We start from the raw sequence: 9,112 nt of genomic DNA on the forward strand, positions 1-9,112 counted from the left end.
AATACCTGCAGGGCAGCAATGAATCTCTGTGACAAAGACTGTGATGAATTTGTGCAAATAAATTAATAAAGTATTTCTCTTTTTAAGACTACTACCTCCATTTCATGAGATTATTAATTTACATAAATATGGTCCAACTTGAAATAGATAAATGGTTATGAAGAGTGAGGGAGGGGGCCTATTAGTACACACTGTCATATCAGTTTCTAAAATAAAAGCATTTCAAAAGCAAAATGTCACTGACTATTAATGCCCTGCCAGGTTCTATGCTTTTTATTACAATGCCAGCTAGTTTATCTCATATTGTTTAGTTCTAATCCACATACACTTCCAAGGGCCCATGGCATTCTTTGTGTACATATTTTGTGCATGTCGGTGGAAATTTTTGCAACTGTAAGACAAGATCTTTGAGAATTGTGAAATTCTGCAAGAAGCTACTCTGGCAAAGTAATATTATTTAGGAGCATACCCTTCTGAAGAAACTTTTTAAATAACAGAAAGAAAAGAGAATATGAAACCCAGGGAGAAAAAAACCCACAAAGTCCCAGAAAAGGAAATATTCATTTAGAGCCACTGATTAGACATTCTCAAAGTAGTGAACAACTACTTATGGACATAACTTCTTCTCTCTCCTTTCTCCCCCTCCCTTTTCTCATTCTCCTCGTCCTCCTTCTCCTTCTCTGTGTCTCTCATTGTCTCCCTCCCTCTCAGACAACAGTCATCATACAGAATTTCAGAGCAGATTAGGCCCTGGGCAGAACTTTAAAGTAAGTGAAGATTATGTGTGCAATTTTTTAAAAATATTTATTCTTAAGTTTAGATGGACATAACATCTTTATTTTACATTTATGTGGTGTTGAGGATTGAACCCAGTGCCTCATATATGGTAGGTGAGCGCTCTACCACTGAGCCACAACCCCAGCCCCAATGTGTGCTATTTTTACTGTATGTTTCAGTTTCTCTGTGCCACTTGTCTATCCCAACCAAGATTCACACTGGATCCTGGAGTTAATATTGCCTTTTTAACCCACCATTGTTGAAACTATTGTTATAGCACCTAGTCATTCCTCAGGACCATTCTAGTCTATGATATTTACTCATGTAAAGATATTACAAAATAAATCATCCTTACTAGTGGCACATTCATTTTTAAATGACATATCACAGACAATAAATCAAATGAATAAATTTCTAAAACTGAACTATACAAGTATTGATACACACTGAGACAGAAAACGTGGGGCCAATTTCTTGTCAAGTTGTTTATTACTGAATAAAATACATGAATGTATTCACCTCAATCATACAATGCAGGAATTTTATCTACTCAGAACTTGACCCTAACAGTAACATAGCTAATAGGAAGTAAATTGTGGTAATCATTGTTCTACTGACATATAATATCATTAAAGACACAAGAACATTTATACAAAGACATTTTGACCTGGAGAGAAATGCAAAGAGTTGGTACACATGAACAGTTTACTGAAAAGATGGGAAGCTCCATTATAAAAAAAATGAAATATCCAGGTAAATTATTTAAGATATTTCAGTAAGACACAAATTCAACTTTTGAAATAAAATAAAAGGGTACTGAATGGTTTATGATCCATTTCATTCCTAAGTCAGTCATGTGTGATAAGTAGCATGATCAGGATCCAGGGCAAATACAGCAAATGCAGTCCTTTGGAAAATCTGCTACAAAGTGAGTATGCTTCAAGAATCTCAATAGAAATTCTCAATTGTAAAATATTTCTTCAGACACCAGGATCTAGAATATCAAAACACTGTGGTCCTGAAAACAAAATTTGTTTAAAAAAATCAGAAAAGAAACTCCAAAGGACTTTTGGAGAATGGCTGAGTCTACATTCTGGAACAAACTGTATACTGTAAACCATGCAGTTCTATATGTGCATATGTAACACATTTAGGGTAAAATATCATAAAGTTTAAATAAATGTCAAAATTATTTTCCAATATAGGAAATATATGTTTAATCATTAGATATGTTTGCACTAATACTTAGTTTTCTCAAAGACTTTAAGAGTTTCTATCTTTCCTGGAGAACCATTAATGAGATTTTTTTCTGTAAAAAGCCAAAAAATATCTCTGGTTGTATACAAAGTCATAATCATACTATTTGTGTCTTCATGCATGTACTTAGGGTAATAATGTCCATGTCATTCCACCATCTTTCCCATCCCCATACCCCCTCCCTTCCCCTCCCACCCCTTTGACCTATCTAGAGTTCTTCTAATCTTTCATTGTTCCCCCTCCCAACTTCACTACGAATCAGCCTCCTTATATCAGAGAAAACATTCAGCATTTGTTTTGCGTAATATGAACTGTAATGCATTCTGCTATCATATATAACAAATTAGAATTAAAAAAAATAATGGTTGGTATAAGTAAGAGGGAACAATTAATTTTGTGCCTCTGATGGAGACACAAATGGACAGGTTCTGAAGTTGCTTGTTGGTCTCTAATTGCAGACTTATGTTCTTTAATTTAAAAAAAAAAAAGGACAGTAAAAAAAGTCAAAAAAATAAATATTTTTACCCTTTATAGGACATATTGTTTATATTGTACATAATCAACTCTAATATTTTATAATTTTTTTATACCAGGTATTAAACCCAGAGGCACTTAACCACCGAGCCACATCCCCAGCCCGGTTTTCCATTTTATTTGGATACAGAGTCTCACTGAGTTGCTCAGAGAGTTAAGTGGCTGGGGCTAGCTTTGAACTTATGATCCTCTGGCCTCAGCCTCCTGAGCCACTGGGATTACAAGTGTGTGCCACTGCATCCAAGCTTCTAATATTGTATTATGAAAGCAATAATAGATAATACATAAATGACTGGGAGTGGCTATTTTCCCATAAAATTTCTTTTATAAAATAGGCAGTGTGCTGGATGTGACTCACCAATTGTAATTTGCTGATCTTTTCTCTAGATCATATTTATACATAAAAGTCTGTTCTTGAATGCAGATATAGTTCTTTGAGAACTGTAGTTCCAGGAATATTAAGGAATACTGCAATGGGATTATAATTTTAACCTCCACGCCGTCTTCAGGAAATAGTTGCTAACTTCCTCCAATAATAACTAAGAAAAATGATTGTGTATAGAATCCATTCACAACCTGTTATTTTTTCTACATTGTTTTAGTGTTTTATAGTTATTTTCTTTTTTTGCCTTCCTTGCAAGTTCACATTATAAAGACTACTTATTAACTTTTATGATGATCTTAGTCTCTACACTTAATCAAAAATTGAACATCTATGGTCTGAGGTTGTGGCTCAGTGGTAGAGTACTCGCCTAGCATGCATGAGGCATTGGGTTCAATCCTCAGCACCACATAAAAATAAAGATCTTGTATCCACATAAAACTAAAAAATAAATATAAAAAAACCTGAACATCTACAGTTATTCTCAATAGTCACTACACACACTTAAATGCTTGAATGAACCAACATAATTTATATGAAAGCATATGTCTGGTTAGTTGGGACAATTTTGTCTATTGCCCCTATGTTAGGCACTCTTTGGATTGTCAGGAGTGTTCATTTAAGCAAGATATTATTCATAGTACATCTCCATCTGACCTTTAGAGAAAAAGAAAAGCTGCTCTTTGCAGAAGTCATTGGCTCTACCTTTCTGTAATTTACAAATTAATTTATTGGAATAATGGTAGTGTATTTGCAGATGTCCTATATGTCTGTCCCACAAATGCAATATACTAGTGTTTCTTTCAACATCTTAGAGGCTGGTAACTGTTATAATATTTTCATTTCTGATATATATCATTAACATGATCCTATCCTTCCATATGTCTGTAATCAAAATATTTGTGTGCTTTTATGCTTGAGTTTATATCATCTACTTGGATTATTTTTGAAGACCTGCTAAATTCTATCACATACATTCCCTTAGTTAACAAATTCTACAATCATCAGACTTCTAAAATGAGGTCTCATAGAAGCAGCACACTCTGAAACACTAGTGGCATCTAATTAATGTTTTTTTTTTTTATTCACTTCAAATAGAAGTATTTCAAAGCTAGAATCATATGCTAAACGCTTTTTTGAATGTCTTTGTGGAAATACTGCTTATTTAATAATTTTCTCAAAAATTTACATTTTCTAATATATGTGCATGTTTTCTAATGAATGCAATACATGAAGCATTAGTATAATATATACTTTGAAAATAAACAAAATATGTGCTGGGTGCTATGGCACACCCTGTAATCCCAGCAGCTCAGGAGGTTGAGGCAGAAGGATCGGGAGTTCAAAGACAACCTCAGGAACAGGGAGGTGCTAAGCAACTCAGTGAGACCCTTTCTCTTACGTAAAATACAAAATAGGGCTGGGGATGTGGCCTAGTGGCTGAGTACCCCTGAGTTCAATCCCTGGTAACCCCCTCAAAAAGTAAAGAACCAGAATGTGTGTTTATGTGTTATGCACACTCAGAAAAATTTAACTGATAAGAGTATATGTTCATGCTATTCTAAAGGTGCAAAGTAACTTAAAGTGCTGGAAAAATATCAAATGTCTTCAGAGGCATAGGTCATAGGAAAGAGAGAAACAGGGAAGTATATGAAGCAAAATAGGATGTATAGTACTTCCTGGACCCAAGTTTGAGCACCCATGTTGATATTTTTATATAGATCACTGTTTTAGTCAGCTTTTTCACCACTGTGACTAAAGGGCCCAACCAGAATGATTGTAGAGGAGGAAGAGTTTGAGGGCTCACAGTTTCAGAGGTCTAAGCCCATACAAGTCTGGCTCCATTCCTCAGGGACATGAGCTGCTTCCCTCTGCTGAACATCATGGCAGGGGAAGGTGGCAGAGGGAAGCAGCTCACATCATGGTGACCAGGAGGTAGAGACTCCACTCTCCAGATACAAAATATATACCCCAGAGCCATGCCCCAATTTCTATCTCCTCCAGCCACACTCTACTGCTTTAATTATCATTCAGTTAATCCGTATCATGTCATTAAATCACTGATTAGGTTAGGATTCTTACAACACAATTATTTCTCCTATGAACCTTCTTGCATTGTCTCACATGTGAGCTTTTAGGGATACCTCACATCCAAACCATAAAATGACTCTATAGCTAATCATTCCTGTGGGTAAAATACACATTCTGGCTTCATCAAACAGTTGGTTAGTTATATGCAATAGTTTCCTATATTATGACCTTATAATTTTCATGTTTCCCAACTTTGTAGATATTGCTTAGATATCACCTAATATTTTGCATGCAATAGGCCCTTTTGCAGGAAATATTGTATCAACCAAATAACTCAAATGAGATTTTTCTATGCTTCACCATTGTGTAATAATCATTGAAATTACCATAAGAATTGTTCCATTAGTATTATAGCTTCTCACATAAGAAGCCTCAAACATTGGTAATGTTTATAGAAATGATTCAGGCAAAAAAAAATATAACCTGAGCTAACACATTTGTTGTCCCTATTTTAATTGAGCCCTCAATTTTCTGTTATATTTCCAAGTATCATTTTCTGGTTGTTTATTTCAAAACAAATACATAGGATTGAAATGTGTAGTCATTGGTAATTAACACAAAAAGTTTGAAAAAAATTCTGGAAATTCTATCAGAGATGCCAAGTAACTATATATATTATATACATACACACACACACACACACAAATTTATATATATATATAAAATATGTGTATACAGTGTGTATGTATGTGTGTGTGTGTGTGTGTGTGCGCGCATTTTTTTTTTTTTTTTGGTACCGGGGATTGAGCTCAGAGGCGCGCGCACACACACACACACACACACAAATTCAATCTCTCTCTTTCAGTTTCTTGTAATAATGCTTGTAAATCATCGAGAAGCAGATTAAGGTCTATATTATAACTACTGTATGGAAAAAACATGTTCCTTTGTGCCCCGAGTTTGTTTTACATAAGATAATCATATAATCTATTTGTTGCACAACTTGCAGCTCTTAAGGAAAAAATATAAAAATGTTTGATCCTCTCACTGCCCCTTTAAACTAGCTGTAGTGCTAACTCTATCCCTCTGTAGGATGCACTTTTAGGCAGATCCCATAAGGCTGATGATCATGCACAGGTAATAAAAAGATCATTAGCCACATTTAGTCATAAAAATAGTCTCACTTTTGTAATTAAGTGTTCAGTTAATTATAAATATCAAAATTCCATAACCTTATTCAATTAGGAACAGGTCCTCAATCCACTCCTGCCTCACTTTTTTTAATATGGAATGCTTCATGAATTTGCATGTAATCCTTGCACATGGGCCATGCTAATTTTCTCTGCATCATTCCAATTTTAGTATATGTGCTGCTGAAGTGAGCACCCTGCTTCACTTTGGGGGTATTATCCTGTTCTTCATCTTTATTTTCTCTACTTTAAATTCTTACTTTCCTCACATTTCTACCTACAATGGACAGACTATAAATCATGAAAAATGTTATTTCAATGTCAGATTTTCTTTATGTTTAACTCTATGACATATTCCTAACATCAGTTATTATTTCAGGCAGAGCTTTTTTCTGTTTGTGAATATTGTTGAGAAATATTACAACTGGAGCCACCCAAGTTAACTGCTCTTGATTTTGAAAATGTTTCCACTGTGGCTGGCAGCTTAGGATACTTCTCTCAGTTTTTATTCCAAGGCTGGGTCACATTCTAAAACCAGGCAATAACTTTAGGAAGAATTTATTAAGGAACCCAGGCATATTTCCTTATGTAAAATTTACACAATCCATTTTAGTTTTTAAATCATTGTTTTACTCTTCAGTTTTTACATTTGGTGAATGAACAGTTTGACTTCCATAGCCTTGCTATATATTTGTTAGAATATTTTTTTTAGATTCAAGTCTTTTACTTCACTATGACCCACATTCTGGGAGTCAGTTTTTATTTTCCAAATGGTTGAGTTATCATTTACCATATTCACCACAAGTCTTTGTTTTTGAAGAAATAAATCATTTTTGACTCCTTGCTGAGAACATTTCTTTTCTCCTCAGAAGTATACACTATCTAGATGATGTGTTTATCTTTGGTGTTTATCTTTCCTAACTTTTCTATTTCATCATATGTGTATGGATCCACGAACAATGTATTATATATTTTTGTTTTTCAAGCTTCATAAAAGTGATGCAATATCATTTGTGTTTTTCTGAAATTTTACTTCTTTCTTCCCCTCCCTTCCCCCCTTCCTTCCTTATTGATGTGTTAGGGATCAAAACCAGGGCCTCATGCATACTAAGAAAATTAATTTAAAAAAAAAACAGTATTAATAGCACATACACATTACAATCCTGACTCATGATACATGAGTACTTCTTCATTTTAATCTCTGATAAATATTTCATTAATGAGATACATAATTTATTGATCTATTGTTGTTTTTTTTTTTTTTTTTTACACAGGCAGTATACTACTCCTAATTTTTCATGACAATGTTACATTATATAATCATGCAACTCTTTCCCCTTTTTTTCTAGTATATTTCTGTAAAATTCAGAGTTAATGTTAAAGTATAAACATCCTTTAATTATTTCAAAGCTTGTCGAATTACCTCTATTCATGTCTGCCATTTTACACCATCATGGCAGGATGAGTTCTTTCAATTTTCTGAATACTGATTGTTTTCTAACATACTTTAAAATTTTTGGCAATCTTTGGAGTATTATGTTTTATGCCATTACTAAATCATTAATAAATTAGTATGTGTGTATATGTATTTATGTATAATTTTGAGTTTTCACTTCCCTTTCATTGGGTTGTCTTTGTGTTTTTAATGAACAGCTGACTCATATTTTGAATACTAATCATTGGCCACCATTTTATGTTGTAAGATGTAAGTCCAATTATTTGGTTTCTGTGACATGAGTGTTAGTTCCTAGAGATCTCAAATTGTTTTTATTATAAGTGGTCTTATGAGTCTTCTTTAGCAATTGAACCCCATTTATTGCCATCCTTGGGGAAGTTTGTTTTTAACTCTATTTACAGTAGAATCATTGATTTGTATAATAAAAACATTACTGAAAATTTTATTATGGATTGGATTGTGCTTATGCTAGTAATATACCTATTTTCTATTTGAAACTAATGTTTCCTTGAAAATAATGAACTTCTTAAGATTTTCCAGAGAGTTCACAAAATAGTAAATGGATTATCAAATTTTAAATATATTAGTAACTGTTATACTTCAATACGTTATAATTTAATAACATTGAACAGTTCACTTCAACTGAATACAGTTAGCAAACAAAAGCTCACGATGGGAAAAGTCTTCTCAGCTTAACAAAATATTCTGGTTTATAATAAATATTCCACACAATGTTTTGTTTTGTAGTATATGGTTATATGGTTAAGATTGCTTTCCATGTGGCAAGTAGAAAACAGTAAATTATCTGAAATACTTTTGCAGGACATATTTAAACAATAATGTATATGTTACATATGCATATAAAATTTTATCAGATTTGCAAATCATTTAAATTGTAATCAGATTGTTTGCATATTTGTGAGCATGTAGATAACATGTCTCCATATATGGTATATACCCATTTATAAGTTCATATTTATCTAATGGCTTAATTAACTTCATTTGAAATGTTCTTGTGTTGCTAATAAAAATTTCAAATTTAAATAATAAGTAAATGAATAAGGATATTTATCTATTCACTTGATAACTGGTTGTTTTGAATATTCCATGATCCAGTGGACCAAAGACTGAAGATTATGGATAAGTCAGATATAGACCATTCCCTCAAGGAGATTATAAACTTATGTGAATATGGGATAAATATATGTCAAGAGGAAATAATGATAGATAACTAAAGTGATTCAGTGGCAGGAGAGCTTGCTTCTAGCAAGGGAAATTGGAGAAATCTTGGTGAAATAAGTGACAATTCAAGCTAAAGTTTCACAGCTAAGAAGATTTGGAAATATAGATTGAACAAGGAATTTCTAGAGGATAATATTATATCAGTGAAATAATGAGTTTAGAGGAAGCATAAGCTATGGATCCAGACCAAAAATAAATCAATTTGATGACTTTGATTAAGTAAGAATGAGATATATGGAAACT

At 33.1% G+C, this 9,112-nt stretch overlaps 1 non-coding gene across 1 annotated transcript; it reads right to left on the minus strand.

Moving 5' to 3' along the window:
- Window positions 1-6,260: 6,260 nt before the first annotated feature.
- Window positions 6,261-6,367, minus strand: LOC114086198 (U6 spliceosomal RNA). The gene has a single exon (XR_003581608.1). It is a non-coding gene; the product is annotated as a U6 spliceosomal RNA (small nuclear RNA).
- Window positions 6,368-9,112: the final 2,745 nt, after the last annotated feature.

The sequence above is a fragment of the Marmota flaviventris genome, chromosome X, assembly GCF_047511675.1.
Source record: "Marmota flaviventris isolate mMarFla1 chromosome X, mMarFla1.hap1, whole genome shotgun sequence".
NCBI classification, from domain to species: Eukaryota; Metazoa; Chordata; class Mammalia; order Rodentia; family Sciuridae; genus Marmota; species Marmota flaviventris.